The sequence below is a fragment of the Cydia splendana genome, chromosome 11, assembly GCF_910591565.1.
Source record: "Cydia splendana chromosome 11, ilCydSple1.2, whole genome shotgun sequence".
NCBI lineage: Eukaryota > Metazoa > Arthropoda > Insecta > Lepidoptera > Tortricidae > Cydia > Cydia splendana.
In genome coordinates, this window is record NC_085970.1 from 6,402,226 (window position 1) to 6,423,931 (window position 21,706).

General features: G+C 38.9%; 1 protein-coding gene across 1 annotated transcript in view; it reads right to left on the reverse strand.

Annotated features, from left to right (window-relative positions):
• LOC134794761 (uncharacterized) overlaps positions 1-21,706 on the reverse strand; it is a 274,918-nt gene that overhangs the window by 130,305 nt on the left and 122,907 nt on the right. The window contains exon 2 of the mRNA XM_063766544.1: positions 4,263-4,308. The gene's annotated coding sequence lies outside the window, so the exon portion shown is untranslated. The remainder of the gene's footprint in view (positions 1-4,262; positions 4,309-21,706) is intronic.

The window sequence follows — 21,706 nt, forward strand, 5'->3', positions numbered from 1 at the left end:
GGGTCTCCACGGAAGACCGGCGTCAAGATACCCGAAAGGTAACTTGACATCAAGCTGGCGATAGACCTATAACGAAGGCCGCAAAAGAGCGTGTCACATATTTTTGCGGCCTTCGAAGAGTAACATATTATTGCAGGTGACTGAACCTACCCGTATTATATCATTGCCAATGCAGCCAGCATAGTAAATGATTAATAAATATTGTTAGTTTTTGCATTGGACGATACTTTTACATCAATTTTGACCAACATCGGTAAACGAAAATATTTAGGTCATATCAATATTTTATTTCGATAGTATGGAATCGACTCGATACCCCTAGTAACTATTTTGATTTATGTAGATTTATTTGGATATGAAATCGTAATTAAGTTATGAGTGATATTTACTCAAATTAATAGTCAAACGAAGTTGGTGTTTTATGAATTAATAACGGAGTAAAAATGACTAGTATTTGAGGACCAATTTAGTTTAATGAACTAGAATCTAGATGGATCTGAAGGTATGCTGTTTATATGTTTTTTTTTGCTCAATACATTTATTTATTTCGGAAAAAAATAGATTAAATAAATAAAATAAAAATATATTATAGGACATTATTAGTTAACACAAATTGACTGCCCCAGCACGGCACAGTATTAAAGTCAATAGGTAACGTTTACGTTGTCGGTATATATACTAATAAAACGATATATATTTAAATATGTACATACTCATAAACAATTTAATACATAGTAAACACCCTTGACTCAGCATCAAATACTCGTTTCTGCGCTCATCAGTCTCATCACACAAATAAATGCCCTTACCAAGATTTGAACATGGGGTCATCGGCGAGTAGCTAGAGCAGTGCCCCAAACGCGTTAGTTCCGCGACTTCCGCGTAGCATTATTCCCGATCGCATTTTTCCCCACTCGCGTTAGTTCCGCGTAGCATTATTTCCGGTCGCATTTTTCCCCACTAGAGTTTGTTTTTCAAAAAAGATTTAGTTCACAACTTAGCTAGACCCTAGCTATTTCTGGGCGGTTTGCCATTCGGGCATCTGAAGCTACCTAACGAACCTAACCGCTTCACGGGGCTCCGTCTAAAAATGCGACCGGGAATAATGCTACGCGGAACTAACGCTAGTGGGAAAAATGCGACCGGGAATAATGCTCTACGCGGAACTAACGCGAGTGGGGAAAAATGCGATCGGGAATAATGCTACGCCGAACTAACGCGTTCGGGGCACTGATCTAGCTACTCTCATCGGCTTCATAGGCAGAGAGGGTCACTACCCACCAGGCCAGACAGGTCGTCAAATGATATATAATTATGGTTTATTTTCAGGTAAATGTTAAAGCTAATAAACTTTTCCTTTTTTTACCAGGAAAATTATTTAGTCGTATAGAAATCTTCATAGGGCTGTGTCTCCTAAACCGTGCGTCGTAGCGCAAAAATAATCAAATTTTATGTAATGGCAGAATGTCATAACGAACCAAAAATATTACTTATGGGTTTTATTATGGTTGAATGCTAAGACGTTGTGTCACAATTTGACGTTTAAATTAAACAAAAGAAGGTTCCTTTACAGGCCTAGGTGTGTAAGGCCGTACGAAATTCCTATACACATCATTTTCACTCATCGCACCGGATACGTAGTATTTCCAGACCTAATTTGAAGTAAGTAATGTCAACATTTCATTGAAAGTTAAGGAAAAGTCAAATTAAATGACAAAACTCCCCCAAGTAACACAACAAAGAAATTTCCACATATTTACATCGAGTAATTTACTCAAGCAATTTAACTGAAATCGTCTACGCATGCCATTAACTCGACAAAAAAGAAATGGATTAAAAATGACAAAAAAGGACGGCACTAATCGTTACACTTCTCAGAGCGAGACAAAAACTACGCGATAAGTTGATAACCCTACACTTGAGGGACGCTTTTTACATCAAAAAAATATATTCAGTTGCCAAGTGTTGACGTTGGTGACGCGAGCAAGGGCGATTGTAGCTTTTATAGCCAATAATCACTCACGGCACAAAATAGACAATATTTAGAGAATTCCCTCCCTAATGGCTCCTCTACACGGTGGGCCAGTGCCCACTAAGATGGACCAGAGAGGGTAGTAGTGTCGGATGGCATATGGCGCGGCGGGATGGCGATGGGTTGGCCACGGTGCCGGTTTTTCGTCCGCCCATCAAAGGTACTGGGCCAGTGATGGTGCGTGTAGAGTACAACGTGGCCCATTTCATCTCACAGGTCCAGCGCTGGGCCATCGTGTAGAGAAGCCATAAGGTATGGCGCTAATGTGTTATTTTTCTCATTCGCTAAAGACTGTGCCTGATGGGCTCTACAGACACCACCGATAATTACATGCGGTTTGCGATAATTGCGATGCATCAATGCAAATTTTCGAGGTTCGCAAGCAAAGTGTAACACTTACTTATCACCTATACACTAACTGTCTCTTTTTTAATACAGTTTGAGAGACCGACCGGTAGTCTATTTACGATTGGCCATTACTCGGTATGGCACTGAAATAAGAACTGTTACAGCTTAGTAGGCATAAGAAGTGTGACTTGTGTGCAAAAACGCGCGTCGTTAAACGGTTCAGCGCCAAGCGGGTGTTAAGCATGTGCTATCGGATTCTTTGAAGGGTACAAACAAAAAAGTGTAGGTGCGCCATTATAATTTGTTTTTTATTAAAAAGTTTAACTGCGTAGTAATTATAGTTCTGACCCAGTTGGCGCGACAAATATGAAATATATTTATTTTCAGGCAACTAAAATAAATGTAATATAGGTATATAATATTATTTCTTAAATAGGTTTCTTCGAGACATGGGTTCGTAACGAATAGTGATGTTTTCAATTAAATTATATTTAGCGAACTCAATTTAATCGTGTAATTATTTAGTAATAACACTATATTCCACTCTGCACAGATTATACAATAACATAATGTTCTGTCGTTGTAATACAATTTAGAGACTTGAATTCTGAGATACAAATATTAAAGTTCGGTAAGGAATTTTAAGTTTTTAAAGTACCCACAGCGCTCAGTAATTTACTTTACGTTGACACTCTATTAACCCGTGGAGCGCCCCAGAATTACCGTAGTACGTAGTACCTATGGAACTCCTATACTAGTTACCATCACACGTGTGGCAGTAGGGTTAACGGAGATAATTGTGTGCAAAAACAACGCAAAAGACACACATTACTGTTCACTGCGTCAATTTCCGGCGGTACATTTCTCGTTTGTTTTAAAAAAGCGATTAAAACTTGCAGTGATTTTCCATTTCCTTCTGTGTTTCAAGGAAATACGAACCTACTGAGATACATCCAGGCCATAAATATTGCAGCACTCGGCTGGTATCCGGTTTTTGTAACTTATCTTATGGCTCCTCTACACGATGGGCCAGCGCCGGCCACTCCAAGGGACGAAGCCATGCGGTAGAATGAGATAGCAATATCACTTGAGGGAGCATAATTGCATCCCTTGGAGTGGCGCGCGCTGGCCCATCGTGTAGAGGAGCCATTAAACTTAAAGTGGGTATGTACAGACGCCATCAGATATATCGGAGCGGCTAAGGCGCTCACAAATATCTGAACACGCCTCTATTGTCAGGGCGTTAGAGTGAGCATTCAGATATTCTGAACACCTTGGCCGCTTCGATATATCTAATGGCGACTGTACAATATAATTGTCAAAATACGGTATCTTGTGACTAAGCTTTGAGTGATAGGTTCAGAAAGTTATGCTGGACTTTGTGATAAATTCTTTTGTCATCATCATTGTAATCATCATTCGGCGATCTGATGAAGGTTGATAGAGAAACCTGGATAAGAACAAACTTGTGGGGAGAACTAAAGGTAGCGTGTCCAGCCAAGTTCAAAGAAAAAGGAACTGGCGACGCAGCAACCGTGTGTAATATTACACGAACCATTTCGATCTACTTTTGACCCGTTCACAACTTGAAACCTATTTAACCTACACACATGAAATTTGGCACATTTATTCAAATCCATTAGCTTGTCTAGAATACAAAATTTCATAAATGTAGCTCAAATAGTTATTGATAAATTAACGTTTAAAAACTGGCCTATTTATGACTGTCTGACTGACTTAAGGATGACTCACGTTAGACCGGGCAGACATCCTTTATAAATAAAAAACCTTTGGCTGACGATGATGACGACGATGTCGTCCTGGAAATAAAAATTAATAAATGAATAATATGAGTATAAGCCTTATGCCTCACTTATCTTACCTTAAATGTAGTCTACTCGTGTAGTCTGATGATTAGTTGAGGACATCTGAAACAAGAATAAAACAATTATTTAGTGTCAAGTATTATGATTGAATAAGCATTTTATTTATTTATTTAACCTTTATTGCACAATTTTAATTTTTAACAAGCAGAAACGTCTGCGAACGATGCTATTAAGCGTAGAATAAATTTAAAAGTGGAAAAATTCAAGTCGTGAGTTCAAGTCTCACCCAAGACAGTAATTTTTCCACTTTTAAATTTATTCTACGCTTTATTGCACAAATGGTAGACTTAATGCCTTAAGGTATCCTCTAGTCAACCATTGGGCCAAACAGACACTTACAATTGGTGTGGAAAAGAAAATAAGTACAGAGAGATAAGTCGCTATCTAAATACTACTACATACGATTTTTTTAAATGGAGCCATGTTATGTTACTATGACATTCAACCCGTGCTATCGTATCAAAGCCTGTTCTGTTAGCTTCCATGAAAAAAAAAAGTTTAAAAGCCGTCAGAAGTGGAAATTGATACACCTACAGTCTACTCTACACCAATACATGTTCGTTTTTGAGAGCTCTTCGCAAACATAGCAGTTATGTATGTCACGAAATTGGGCGTGTTATTATAAATACGAGTAAGCAATACCTATCCGTCACTTGCAATTATTTTTACAAACCATAAAATTATTTTTAATTAAGTTCCTAATACATTCGCTAATTTAAACATGAAACTATATGTTTTATTTCAAATACACATGTCAAATACCTATTACGAACAAAAACCATAATTGCGGATTATTTCCGTTGTCTTGTTTCTGACCACTCTGTCACGCTTCTATTTTTGTATTTAAACAAGTAATTAAAAAAAGTTGAGTGCTACATATATATATAAGGTTTACTCGGGTAATTCCGAATGTCGAAAACTGTCGGATAATTCCGAAAAGAGACTTTTATTATGATGGAATTAAGGGTGATTTTCATCTGAATTTCGGAATTATCCGACATTCGGTATTACCCGAATACACCTTACATACACATACATGTATATGTCTTTCTAGCTGTAGATTATAATTATCTTGAGAAAAATTAAAAACTAAATTTCACCCCATACAAAAAGCTCCTCTCCGACACATGTTTTGGGAAAAAAAAAAGACAACAAAAAGAATTTTGACCCAATTAACAAATCCCACAAACTGCGAATGAAGCCAGTAACTTAATTCCCTCTCTATTTCCATCAACATATTTGCGCTGGAACTTTCATTAAGGTGCGCGGTCAATGGGTCGCATAGATTGAGGGTCTGTTGGCTTAGGACGGCGTGCCGGTAAGAAAAACGTTGCGTACACGTAGTCACACTTAGGACGTTTTTGTCAGAATGGCAGAGTGCGGTCATATTTACGAACCTTTAGCGCTTTTGTGAGATAAAAGGCATCAAGTGAACTTCAAGGTTCATTTAAGGATGAACCATTAGCTGGTGCGACCGGCATAAGAACTTTATTAATCATACAGGATGTTTTTAGGGTTCCGTACCTACCCAAAGGGTAAAAACGGGACCCTATTAATACTAAGACTCCACTGTCCGTCTGTCTGTCACCAGGCTGTATCTCATGAACCATGATAGCTAGACAGTTGAAATTTTCACAAATGATGTATTTCTGTTGCCGCTATAACAACAAATAAGTACTAAAAACAAAATAAAATAAATATTTAAGTGGGGCTCCCATACAATAAACGTAATTTTTTTGCCGTTTTTTACGTAATGAATGAATGAATGAAATGAATGAAAACATTTATTTTCAGGCAACTATTGGCCCATAGATAAATACCTTAAAACTAGCATACAATATATTATTACAAAATATATCTTAAAACTAAAAACACAATTATGGCTGCGATGCAGTTCGCAACCCCGCAGTGTCAGGGAGCCGCGGAACCGCCGGAACTTGACACCCTTCGGCCAAAACTCCTCCTTGGTGAAGGTCGCTAGATGTTCAGTCGGAACGCTCAGCACAAAAGAATTAAAATTCACACTGTGTCGAGATTCCAACTTCACGACCCTCAGGATGAATCCGGTAATGGCACGGAACCCTTCGTGCGCGAGTCCGACTCGCACTTGGAGGGTTTTATTTTATTAACCTGCAACATTTTGCAGGTAGGTGTAACCGAGACTATACTACGTACTCACGTGCAGCGAGTGTTTGACTCAACTATAGGTGTCAAAAGCCACACAGTTGATTTGCATAACCTATGAATATTAGACCTTATCTCGTTCCAGTAAGGTTCACGAATCATCAATATATGAGTCGCTTAACTTTAAACTCGGGTAAATCCATCTGTCAGATTATGCGATTTTGGTATTAACAAAAGGAAAGGTAATATTTGCTGAGAGGGTCGAATGGATTTACCAGAGTTTGAAGTTAAGCGACACATATGTCGTCGATGGTACCGCTATGTATGTGACGATCTGACGATTGACAAGAAACGATAACAGAATTGATGATGTCTAAACACCCGTGAGAGCACACGTGGCTACAATACATTAATTAATGCCCCAGCATGCTCCGTAATTACAACACTATCATTTAACAAAACCATAAGTGTGACCAGACCAGCCAGAGTAATCTAGACTTTATTAACCTGTGTTAAGATTCCAAATTAAAGTGGATCTGCTCTGGATTTAATGCTTTTTAGTTGGGTGAAAGTATTGTGTGCATTGAAGCTTTACCTTTCATTAAGAGGTGTTAATGAAATCGCCTACAGAGTCAAACGCTCAGGTGACTACACTTACAGGATGGAAGAAATTACTGGACATCTAGGGACACTAGTGCCCTGTTTATCAAAAGCTTGTAACTTGTAATACAAGTGGAAGTCCCTTTCTAACAAAAGCTGTCAAAAAGGGACTTCCACTTGTATTACAAGTTACAAGCTTTTGATAAACTGGGCACTGGTCTAGATATCATAAACCGTTGAACAGCTCAAACGTTGCTGAAACCGATTTTGGAAGCTAAATATTCTGGTGGGCTCAAATAATACGGAAGTATACAGTACCCCTAAAGTAAATTTCATTCGATAGCGTGACGTGACGTACGCATTTGCGTTGAGACGAAACAGGAGCTGAGTTTTAAATATTTTAGGTAAATATACCCGTCTCGCTAACGGAAGCGGCACCTAAAAGTAGTGCGATAAGGACAAGGCGAAAAATCCTGCGTAAAAATCTCAAAAATCGAGGTTTCGTACTCCTCTGTTTCCTCCTCCAAAACTTAACCAATCGTAACCAAATTTGGAAATCTAAATGATTATGAAATTATCTGTGTCGGACCGTTTTGCTTTTTTGGCTAATTGATATCAGTTTTGAATGCCACGCCTCTCATTGCGGCATAGTCAATTAGGCCATTTTGGCCATTTTTGAAGGGCTCTAGCGCCTTAAAAAACAAAAATATCAAAAAAAGCAAAACGGTCCAACACAGATATTGACAATATTAATCTGTGTTGAAAAAATCATTGCTCTAGCTTCCAAAACCACGGAGGAAAACGAGGAGTACGTTTGTATGGAGAAATGACCACTCCCGTTGGCTCTTAAGTCTCATTTTGTATGGGGTTTTGAGTTTCCAAAACGTCCCGCATTGCACGCTGTTCAAAATCCCATACAAAATGGGACTCCACGGAAACGGGTACCTCACATCACGCCATCGAATGAAATTTACACTAGGTTCAGAGTGATACGCGCTTATCGATTTAAATGCTTAGTTATTTATCAAATATCGACTTCGTATTATTTGAAACTAAATTGACACACCTGCCGCGTATATAATTTGATCGTCTTGGTTATTTGACTCCAAGTTTATTTAGTAAAGCAATCGTAATTCTTACACGTGTATCGATGTTTAATACATGAATATGAATTTAGCTTCGCCTTTGATTTGATGTTTGATATAAAATACATGCCTTCACCAAGCTCAAGAGGATATTAAATGTAAGTAAATTATAATAAAAATACCACGAATCACCTGTGTCATATACACATATACAGGGTACCAACACACACACATATAAACTTTATACCGTACACGGCGGGAATAAGTTGATAACTTTCGGGAAAAATTGAAGAAATTTAAACCTTATGCAGTTTTATTTTAAGTTCAAATTTCTTCAACAAGATATCTCGAGTTATCAACTTCTTCCCGCCGTGTACCGATATGTTATCTTATAAGTTGCCTGTCAATATTCAATAGTACCTAGTGCCCGCCGGCGCCGGTACAGACGGACTGCAACCCGACTGCAATTTGTATGTGAACTGCACGCCGACTGCACGCCAACTGCAACGTGGGCCCTAATAGTATTTCAAATAAACATGTGTAAAAGTATCAGCTGCAGTTTCATTGTATATATACATATATACATTATATAGGTCATCATCATTCGCTTGCCCTTATCCCATTCATTTGGGGTCGGCGCAGCATGTCTTTTTCTTCCATACCTCTCTCTCGCCCGTCATCTCATCATTCACTTGCGTTCGTTTCATATCATCTCTCACACAGTCCATCCACCTTTTCCTCGGTTTTCCTCTCCCGTTAATTCCCTCCAGGTTCATTCGTAATACCTTTCTCGTCACATGACTCCCTCATCCTCCTTTCATCCCTCCGCATCACATGCCCGTACCACGCTAGGCGATTCGCTCTTACTTTTTCTACTATGGGTGCAACTTTCAGGCAATATACATTATATAGGTACACATATATTTATTTGTAAAACTGTTGGAGCTTGGTGAGGCTGAGGTACCTTTGACGTATACTACATCAACTACATGTGTTTTGATTTACTTTGTTGTATCCTTACGCCTGTACGTACCATTTACCTTCTTTGACAATCAGAAAAAAAAACACTGCACCCGACGCTTGTTTTACACACACGTTAACATAGTAAGTACATAATATGTATACTTATATTATAAGCTCATCAAAAGAACAACAATACCCATTCTAACGTAACGACGCACTTTCTCCCATCAACTTTGCTCCATTACGAGCGAAATTGCTTCATATTGCGTTCCATATCTTAAAACAGTAAGGCTTAAAATTAAATTACACATAACATACGACTTGTGACCTTAAGGAATTAAAACTACTTTCGAGCCAGTTCTTCTGTTTCTTAACTCGTTTGGATAAGGTTAAGATTAGCTTAGCTCCAGTCTATGACAACATAGAACATTTTAGTAGTAATTGCGCAGAGTTCGGTTCCATGTAAGTTATGATTGGTCTAATAAAGCTATTGTGCTGGTTTATTGGCGTTACGTGGGGTGACGTTATGAAGGTAGTTTGTTCGGTGTTCTGAACTTTAGTGGTTCATGCGATGCTCCATATGGCGGGCAGACCTCTGAACAACAAAAAGAACGGTAACTTTAATCTCTTCAACCATTACTATGCATGAGCTGAAGTTTGTATGTTTCATGCCGTTTTGGGTTTAGGAAGGGTACCAGTGCTCTTCAGTGAGTTAAATTGGAGACTCATAGAAGTCATAGACCAAATTTAGAATTTGACTACATTTAAAATAAATTATTTCACACAATACTGTTAATAGAGAAACGTAAACAGCAATTATTATTAGACACAAAATATTTCTATTTTATAAATCGCATAAAACTATAAAGAGTAGGTAACTTGACCGTGACATCGTTTGCTAGTGTTTCATATAAATACTAGTAAATTCCATAATGGCAGATCGTTTTGACAGATCGAAAAAAGAAACTGATTTGACTAATACTCGTAGTCAAATATCCTATTGGTGACCAAAAAGCTGCAAGCTTCCTAGGTTTACTAGGATACAAGTGCAAAACAAAGGTTTACTAGTACCTCTGTTTAAGTAGTTTTTTTTCAGAATTTTCAGTTACGTTTTAGAGGTCGCTACCACACTTTGGACCCTTCATACAAAATGTAAATACAAGACAAAATAAGCAACAACCTAGTTATTAGGTACCTATACATTTATATTTAGAAGTAATGGTTAGCAAGATAAAGGTATTCAGGTAAGGCCTCCTGTAAGGCAATATAAACCGCACGACCGCTTGTCAGGATTGTCATTGCCTATGTCAAACGCGACATCCCTAATACAGGAAATCCTTTGGCGGGAATTAGCATTCATTGGCTTATAGCGGTAAATGTGGTATAATACTCTTGTCCAGAAAACGTAATATTACTGATGCAGTGTTACTTCTTAGAACAACTTAAGGATCAAGTCAGATGTAAATGACGCAGTGCTAAATGAAACGCTAATCTAGGCAACAAGAACAAGCTTTGCGTCATTAAAAAAAAATAGGGAGAAATGGAGAGCAGATTTGAAGAAACTTGAAAAGCAGAGTCACGATCCTCAGCAGTGAGGGACTGACTTACAATTAGAAGATGACATTCGAAAACTCATTCTATTGTTCACCGTTAAGGATGACTCACGTTTCACGTTAGACCAGGCCGTGTCCGGGCCGGAGCTTCCGGCGCACAGTTTTCTATGGAAAGCATCACGTGATCGCCTGTCATGTCATAGAAAAGTAAGCGCCGGAAGCTCCGGCCCGGACACGGCCCGGTCTAACGTGAGTCATCCTTTACCCATGTGCCAAAGAGAATTATCAAAATTTTCAAACTTCCCATGAAATGTTCTCGGCCTTTTTTTCTGCACGTTTATTGCCAAACCTTCTTACAGTTAATTTCGATTTCTATGACACTTGAAATAGACCTCAATGAGTGACGTAAATGTCAAATGAAACAGTCGCAATTACACTTAAGAATATTGAGTAATCCCTAATCTGGACGGGTACTTTCTAAGTGGAAACTAGCATGAGAATTTTTTCATGAAAGTTTCCAAAAATTCTGAGTATGTTCTTCAACTTGCACATAGCTATTTACCGTAATCCCTTGCAATAAAGTTCCAAGTTCAAACTGGTTTTCCGATGCCATTTACGTGGGGCAAGCTTACAAGCTTAATTAATGATCTTGTTGAAAGAAAAAGACAATCCCAACAGGAAAACATTTATGACGGAAAAATCTTCAATGTTTACACAAAGAAAAAGATTTGGTTCCACAAAGACGATGAATCCGGGAATTCTCAGGATGAATTTTAGTAATTATTCCCCACTGTCCTTTGAATTATTATGAGAAGGTAATTATTTCTCCTTTATTCCTGCGGTTTTGTGTACTATAAATTATTTAGATGCTTTCATCTTTGTTTATGCTATTCTGGGGAAATATTAGACATTTAAAATCGTCCTAAAAGACTACCCGAGACAACCCGGGACGGCTTCGCACCGGTTTCACAAAACAACAAATTATACACCTAAACCTTTATCAAGAGTCACTCTAGGTATTGATAGGTGAAAACCGCATGAAAATCCATTCAGTAGTTTTTGAGTTTCATCATTATCATCATCATAACTTAAGAGCTTTGCTCTTGTCGGTGGAGTGATTCGCCAATTATTTATTACGGTGTACCCTTGTTTTGCCGACAAACTTTTCATCGAATATTGTTTCATCGACAACGATTCATCGAAACGTTAGTACTAGTAATATTGTTTGGCGGTATTTTGTTTCATATACTATTTATTTCAATTATTCTTACTGCGTAGAAATACTATTCAACGAATATTACTTGATCGCTAATTCGTTTCAAATTATTTTAATTGGCACAACTACTAAACATTGCAATTCATTTGTTCGACGTATTACTTTAATACATTTTATATGTCGTACTACAACACATTTAAGGCTTGGCCACATACAGAGCGCGACGCAGCGCCGCGTCCACGCCGCGCGACCGCGGCACATGCTAACAGGTTACCGACGTCAAACAGACTGCGTCCCGCCGGTATCACGCCCCGCTTCTGTCGCGCCCCGCGCCGCGCGGCCCATTGCGTCCGCGCGGCGCGTGCGCAGCGCTGCGCCGAGCGAACGCGGCGGCCCGCCGCGTCGCGCAAGGTCACGTCAGTAGGATCGGACGTAGGCAGCGAGCGGTGCGCCGCGTTCCCGCGCGGCCGCGCCGCGTTCACGCGCGCCTTGAGGGCGTGTTGAGAGCGTGAGGCCGGCGCGATCGGCGCGCGCCCTGTTTGACCAGGCTTCGCGTCGGCATCACGCGGCGCGGACGCGGCGCTGCGTCGCGCTCTGTGTGTGGCCAAGCCTTTATACATTATTCTGAAGTAAGAATTTTAGATTTAGGTTAGGTTATAACTGCGACCCCACACAGAAACGAACGGCTTATAAAGTAGATTTAGGTTAGGTTAGAACTGCGACCCCACACAGAAACGAACAGCTTTCAAAGTAGGTTTAGGTTAGGTTAGAACTGCGACCCCACACAGAAACGAACGGCTTTTAAAGTAGGTTTAGGTTAGGTTAGAATTGCGACCCCACACAGAAACGAACCACTTTCAAAGTAGGTTTAGGTTAGGTTAGAACTGCGACCCCACACAGAAACAAACGGCTTTCAAAGTAGGTTTAGGTTAGGTTAGAATTGCGATCCCACACAGAAACGAACGGCTTTCAAAGTAGGTTTAGGTTAGGTTAGAACTGCGATCCCACACAGAAACGAACGGCTATCAAAGTAGGTTTAGGTTAGGTTAGAATTGCGACCCCACACAGAAACAAACGGCTTTCAAAGTAGGTTTAGGTTAGTTTAGAATTGCAACTCCACACAGAAACGAGCTGCTTTTAAAGTACGTTTAGGTTTAGGTTATCAAAGTAGGTACAGGTTAGGTTAGAACTGCGATCCCACACAGAAACGAACGGCTAACAAAGTAGGTTTAGGTTAGGTTAGAATTGCGACCCGACACAGAAACGAACGGCTTACAAAGTAGGTTTAGGTTAGGTTAGAACTGCAACCCTACACAGAAATGAACGGCTTAGTATAAAGTAAAATTATTGTTACCAACCAACCTATCTTCAAAATTAGAGCGCAAACTTAAAATTAAGTATATCCAGATAGTTCCGGTTCCGGTTATCGTAGAGCGAACACGTCCGCCATTACGCTCCGCAATTAATTAATTAATTCTAGTGGGAAAAGTGCGAGTTGGATACCAAAAAACAGTGGAAAACAGTGCAGTGAACAATAAGAAACGATATTCAGAAGTGTTACGATGTGAAACGCATTAAATGCAGAATAATTGCAAAAACATCCGACCCGACGGTGAACGGCCGCCATTAAGACGCGAAGTGAACTAGTTAAATATTAGTGCGAAGAGTGCCAGCCGTTTACCAAAACCTGTGTCGTGTTCAATAAAACGAGAATATTAGGAAGTGTTACGGTGGGGAACACATTAATTACGGAAAAACATAAAATATAATCCGGCGACATAACCTAAAAATAGGAACTCGGTGCATACAAATACCAACCTAGCAAAAACTATAAATAATGGAGAAATGTATAGAAGAACTGTGGACACGCATAGAGAAAAAATTTGACGATCAAACTGTCAATATATCAAACACAGTGACTAGTAACGTCATGATGGCGATTGACGACAGGCTCAAAACATTAACGGACGAAAATACGCAACTCAAGACAAAAATATGTACTTTACAGGAAAAACTCGGTATTATAGAAAGAGAGAAAAGGAAAAATAACTTGGTAGTGTTTGGAATTGATGAAATCGGAAAAACTGAAGCCCAACTGGTGGATTTCGTGAAAGAAACTATAGTTGAATCCGGAACATACTTGGACAGTCAGGAAATCAACAATATATATAGAATCGGCAAGAAAATCAACGACAAAAACCGGCCCGTTGTCATCTCCATTGCATCCACATGGAAAAAACACTTAATACTTAAAAATAAAGCGAAACTTCCCGAAGGTATCTACATAAAAGAAGATTTCCCTAAGGAGGTCCTTGAGAAGAGAAAGCAGTTACAAAACCAAGTGGAGGAAGAAAAGAAGAAAGGAAATGTGGCCTTTATAAAATATGATAAACTGATAGTGAAAAAACCAACAAATAATGTCAGAGATAAAAGAAAAAGAGAAGAGTCAGGCTCACCAGATACCTCAAATCAGAAGAAAATAAATACAACAGAATTACCAAAAAACACAGGAACACCAAGAGACATTACAAAACCTAACATTTTAAATTTCCTTGAAAGAGGTAGATCAACTTCCATATCGGATAGTTCAAAAAACTGATTTGTGCCTTCAACACCGGGAACCAATCCAAAACAAACATACAAACTCTATCTAAAACAGCAACAAAAACACAAACCCGGAACCTAACTGAAACAAATGTTAAAACTTTATATAAAACAACATCCAAAAAAAACACCTGCAAAAAAACTGAAGAAAAAGTTAATATTAAATCTAAAACAACATCAAATAAAAACAACAAAAACCTAACTAATAATAGTGACAAAACCTTAACTACAACAACAAACTCAAAACACACCCCAAGCCGGTTGGTCACCGTGGGGGAAGATGACCACACCCTCCCAACAAATTCCAACAATTCTAACAATATCTACATAGCCACCCTGAACACACTGTCTCTAAGAAATAAAGAAAAACTGCTGGAACTTGAAACGGCATTGGAAAATATCAAATGGGACATTCTCGGTATAAGCGAAGTAAGACGACTAGGAAATCAAATTGAAGAACATGAAAACTATATCCTCTACTATATAGGCGAAACCAAAGGGCACCACGGAGTCGGATTTATGGTAAAAAAACACCTTAAAAAACAAATCATAGAGTTCAAAGGTATATCGGAAAGGATTGCAGTATTAAATATAGACCTGCAAGGACATAAGAACCAGTGGACTGTTATACAAATCTATGCACCAACCGAAGCAGCATCAGAAGCAAAAAAAGATGAGTTCTACCGGCAACTCTCAACTACAATAGAGACTGCCCATAAAAACATTATTGTCATGGGAGACTTTAATGGCAAAATAGGGAAGAAGAGTCAAGGAAGTGGTGGAAACCAGACAACCAACAATAGAGAAAATGCAGTCATGGGTAAATTCAGCACGGGAGAAAGGAATGACAATGGAAAACGCTTGATAGACTTAGCCTTCACCTACAACCTAAGAATAATGAACAGCTTCTATAAAAAGAAACATAGTAAGAAGTGGACCTGGGTATCGCCAAATGGCCAAACAAAGAATGAAATAGACTATATTCTGACCAACAAGCCATCCTTTTTCAAAGATGTAGACACAGTAAACCAACTCAACTTCAACACAAACCACCGTATGGTAAGAGGCAAACTACATATGAAGCAACCTAAAATTCATAGAAAACATATAATGAGAACAACAAACAGCAGACCAATACACCTACCGCTTCCGAAGGACTTATTGACACCTTTACAAACCAACCTCCAGATGATCAAAAATAAGGATACAATTCAGAATAAATACAACACACTAGAAAGTGAACTAAAAGCTATATCCTGCAAAATCAACAACTCAAAAATATACAAAGATAAGGTTGGGGACGAAGCAAGGGCTCTGATGGAAACTAGAAAGTGTCTTATAGTGAACAGAAATGCAAACCGAAAGGAAATTGCAAAATTGAGCAAAGAAATCAACAACAAAATTAGAAAACATATAGCAAGATCCCGACTACAGACAATACAACACCATATAGAAAGAACGGGAGGAACAAAAAAGGCACTGAAAGAACTAAGGGATAAAACCGAATGGATACCCAACCTACACAATAAAGCACTAGCAACCAAAGTATCTAGCCGCCCACTGATCATAGACACCGCAACAGAATTCTACCGAGAACTATACAGTGATACAGAGGACACCAACAGTCTAGAATATAAAGAAGATGAGGAAGAAATCCCTACTATTCTTGAAAGTGAGGTAAGACAAGCAATTCTATCACAAAACAATGGAAAAGCCCCTGGTGACGACAAAATACCCAACGAAATAATTAAAGGATGTATAGACCAAATCTTAGGAACCACAACAAAATTATTTAATGACATTATGAGATCCGAAACTATACCAGATCAATGGACCACCTCTACAATTATACTACTTCACAAAAAAGGTGACAAAAGCCTGGTTAACAACTACAGACCCATCAGTTTAATTACAAACTTGTACAAGATATTCTCCAAAATTATCCTAAACCGAATAAACAAGGAATTAGAGGCAAACCAACCTAAAGAGCAAGCGGGGTTTCGGAGTGGATTCTCAACAGTCGACCATATCCATACAATCAAACAGCTGATAGAAAAACATGAAGAATACAACAAAATCTATTATTTTGCTTTCATAGACTATAATAAAGCGTTCGACTCACTGAAACATAAATACATATGGGAAGCGCTGAGAACACAAAACATACCGACAAAATACATAAGGATAATCCAACAAATATATAAAAATTCAACAGCTAAAATACGAACAGAAAGAGAAGGCCAATTTTTTAACATGCAGAAAGGAGTTAAGCAGGGAGACCCCTTATCACCTAAACTGTTTTCTGCAGTTTTAGAATATGTATTCAGAAAACTTAACTGGGAATCTTTTGGCCTTAACATAAATGGAGCAAAACTAACAAATCTAAGGTTTGCTGACGATATTATTCTACTGAGTGATAACCCGAGGGACCTAAGCATAATGCTACAACAGCTTGCAGACGGCAGCAAAGAAGTGGGACTAACGATGAACACCGAAAAGACCAAGTTAATGACCAACAGTGTAAAAGAAGATATATACATAGACCACAACCTCATTGCTTATGTAGAACGATACACGTATCTTGGACAAGTGATATCACCTCAAAACTTGACACAACAAGAAGTAGACACTAGAATCGGGAACTCATGGAAACGATACTGGTCACTAAAGGAAATAGTGAAGAACAACCAAATACCAACAAATATTAAGTCCAAAGTATTTAACACCTGTATCCTTCCTTGCCTTACATATGGATGTCAAACATGGGCCCTAACTGTCAAGGAAAGGAAAGCTCTCCAAGTATGCCAGAACAGTATGGAAAGAAGCATGTTGAATGTTAAACTTAGAGATAGAATAAAACTGGAGGACATTAGAAAGAGAACAAAAATAATCGACGTCAACCACACTATGAAAAAACTAAAGTGGAAGTGGACTGGCCACATGCTCCGAGACAAAAGAGAAAAATGGTCAAAAGACATCACAACATGGTACCCAAGAGACGGAAAAAGGAATGATGGTAGACAAAAAATGAGATGGGAAGACGAGTTCAGGCAGGTGGCTGGAGCCTTATGGAGAAGACAGGCTCTGGACAGGGACGCGTGGAGGAATATGGGAGAGGCCTATGCCAAGGGCAACCAGACAAAACGTCTGCGGAGAAAGGCTAGCAGTAAGCAGTAAGTAATATCCAGATAAACAATTTTATATCTTAAACTACCCATATAGCTATAATCGCGCAGAGTGAGCCGACTGACGTGACTGCGTTTAGTTTCGATAACGAAATTTTACAAATTGAAATAATTTTACGCCCAATAAATTTTATTAAATACAATCCAAAATGAAATAATAAAACTCGTAAAGAAATACCACGATATAAACTATATACAAAATAACTCAAGTACCAATTAAAAGTCCGTGATTTAAATTTACTAGTATCGATTCTTCGACGCAATAACTTGTCGATGAAATGAAAATACTTGAAACGTTTTCTTCGAAATAACATTCGATGAAATGTCTGTCGGCAATTCAAGGGTAAACCAGAATTACTTATCTCAGCCAAATAAAAAATAATGCGTCTTATGATGCAATGAAAAGACTGGCACTGTAATAAATGGTCCCTTCTTTTCTTAAGTTTTTGAGTTTATCGGGAACATACACAAACAGACAGACGCAGTGGGGGACTTTGTTTTATAAAGTGTAGTGAAGTTTGTCTGTTTGATTGTTTGGATGTTTCTTGCTCAATTAACGCCTAAACAGATTCTGGTGATTATATCACTATAATCATCCTGATTTAGTAAATATAAAGTAATAAATTAAGGGCCACTTGTGCCGTCCTGCCGTCCTGCAATGGATTGCCCGTAGAACCGATGGCCGTTGGGGCGGAAAGGTTCTCGAGTGGCGACCTGGCGACCACGTACCGGAAGGCGCAGCGTAGGTAGACCCCCCACAAGGTGGACTGATGACCTGGTAAAGGTCGCAGGAGTCCGCTGGATGCGGGTGGCGCAAGACCGGTCATTGTGGCACTCTTTGGGGGAGGCCTATGTCCAGCAGTGGTCGTCCTCTGGCTGATATGACGATGATGTGCCATCCTGGGTTAGCCACTAAGTTCGTGTTTTCAGCATTAGAAAAAGGCTACGCGATCTTGACATGTCTTTTAATTGAAAAGCGCTTTAAAAAAATCAGTAACAATGTACTTCTGAAAGCAAAAGAATGTAAATAATCGTATATGATTACACACGTCATTTTCTACGACGGGCTGATGGCTGATCGGTGATCACGTGGTGCGTTTCATAGAACGACGCGCCGGAAGCTCCGGCCCGGCCCCGGCCCGGTCTAGCGTGAGTCATCCTTTATTGTGGTTAACCCTGGATCGTGCAAGTGACCCTAAGAACCGTTATTCATTCACATATTGTAGTAATAACCATTAGTCTAAGGGGACTGCGGAAGTAATTTAAGCCATTGTCCCTTAGTATCTGTGTGTAATGACACCCTTTACGGGCAAGTGTGACGAAAATTGTCAACTAATATTAACATAGGACCTATATTATTTTCTATGTCTGAGTAGATCTCGTTGACCCCAACTCTTTACCTCTTTGAGTCTTCTGAGATAAAATGTGTCAGAGATCAATGTCAAAATACATACCTAATTCATTGGGTGGAGTAACAACATGGACACATTCGATATGGAAACAAAATAAATTCAGCCATACCTATTTTCTATAAGTACAGTCACCTGCAATAATATGTTACTCTTGGAAGCCCGTAAAAATATATCACACGCTCATGGCTCTACAAGTAGCATCGTGTCAGATAAAATATCTGCATAAATATGCGGTGTAACATATTATTGCAGGTGACTGAACACAAATGATTTAAAATCCAATTTTTCTTATATGGAGGGCCCTAGGAGGAAGGAGGATACTTAAAAAAGCAAAAACAATGAAAAAAAAACCTTTTTACGCTAATAACAACATACTTAACTGAAATGGTCCTTATGTCATCTCAATAAGTTTTACGAATAGTAATTAAATGTCGTCCTTCGTACTGCAGTCAGTCAAAAATCTACACTTTCCACCTTATTTCAATGGATTAAGGTTGACAATTGTACACATATTTATCACGTTCCCTGATGTGCATGCATCATATGTGTAGTATTTTAGGGTGCATATGATACGTGCATGCACCACTAATGATGCACGACCCCATATAAACTTAAAGCATTGCCAAAATTTACACGTGTGAGCTAGGTCTTTTTTATTTGCATCAAAAGGTTCATAGCCAGTATGTGCATGCAAATAAAAAAGACCTACATAGCTCACACGTGTAAATTTTGGCAATGCTTTAAGTTTATATGGGGTTGTGCATCATAAGTGCATGCTCGTATCATATGTACCGTAAAATGCTACACATATGATGCATGCACAGGGAACGTGTTATGACCTTGACTGTACATAATGCCCAAACCCTATCGGCACGTCATTGTCAGGTCGTAGACCTCAAAAGCTGTCGAAACCGATTCAAATCCCGTGCCAAGCTTACTAAGCTTACTATACGGATTGAAAGCACAGTTATATTAAACAGTATCTTGACAGGCGAACGAATTGTCAGCTCAAATCTTAGAGCATTTAGTAGGAGACGCCATGGCTGTGATATCATTCCCTGTACGAAACAGTTTGCCGATTTTTGTGGGGGAGGGGACGTCAAATGTACCTATTGCTATTTCTACATGATTTGTACGTAACGTACAAATAGCCATGTCAGTCCATACGCAAGTTTGCACAATTGTGCAAGTTTTTCGGCAGAGGGGTAAGCTCTTAATGGCGACTCCAGTTATTAAATGCTCTAAGGCTCAAATGCATGATGCCAAGCAACAATAATGCAGGATGACCCAAAAATACGTTCATATTTCTTTTTACTGCGGCATATTGTATAACGATGTTAAATTTTTAAAACTTTGTATCAAAGGTAAAGCAGAATATTCTGAAAAGAATACTTTATGTTTTAGTTCAATGATTATAGTTTACTACTAATGAACAACAAATTTTAAATCTTAACAAACATTGTCCTTTGCTGGCGACCATTTTTCGTAATAAATGTGACTCCAACCCATGTCTTACCGAATATTCGGCGCTTCAGCTGAGAGAGTGGCCGAATATTCGGTATTCGGCCAAAACCACTATTCGCGCCATCTCTAGTTTAGATACTGCCATTGCCATTACCGTGATGGACCAGCGTTATCTCGATCTAAGATCCGATCGGCATTATCAGAGGTCCGTTGTGGGGGCAGTGACCTCTGCGAGATAAATATTAGTAACTAGTCACGCTATGCCCATCTTTGTTCACGATTTCTCAATGTATACAGGCACCAGCGGGCTCAGCACAGTTCCATTTTTATCGACTATCACTATGCGCGTCCCTTTCGCACTTACATACTTGTTAGAACGTGACAGGCATGGTGACAAGGGATAAAAACGCGACCGTGCTAAGCCGCCAGATGACAATATGCTTTGGATTAGATATTAGTTACTCGCGGTAGTTGCACGTCCTAATACTCGTTGAGAGTAATACCTATAAGATCAAAAGCCGATTACGATTTTTGTAGTTTGATTGTCGCTCCAAGGGTCTTATATATACGGGAAGTACGTTGTAAACGTTAGAAATTGAATTTTAGCAGCATTCGATAACATTCTACATCATGAACGTTTAAATGAAAAGGCATATTTATAACGCCCGTTATGAAAACCTAACTTCTTGCCAGTAAAATAAAATAGTACCACTTGTTGAGGATCCTTAACCACTTTGTCAAAGGTCTGACTAAAAGCCAGGGAACCAGGACATTTCAACTCTGCTAAAACATTTTAAAAATTCTTCTTGAGTTGCGAAATGGTAATTTCATGCTTTAGTGTTGAGCTTTTCCGCACTTGCAAAATATAGGATGCAGTATTTCGACAAGCGCTTTAAACATGGTAGGTATGTTTTATATCTAGCCTCATGCCGCCCAATGTACATTAGGATGTACACTCAGTTTCGATGGAATGTCAACCTTAATTAAAAACAAAATAGATAGCATTTCATTTGTGTCGTAATTTTTTGAGCAAATGAAATTCAACCTAATTGAAAATACAACAAGATTCTAACTTCCCTGGCTATAATTTTGTATGGTGGGCGGCACGAGGCTAGAGGTATCGGGGCATAGAGAACCCGAGATGACACAAAAACACAGTCAGCGCCATTTTTCAAATTTAGAATTCTCATGTTGATTAGGACCTTAGTTTTGGTGGCAATGATATCAGATATGA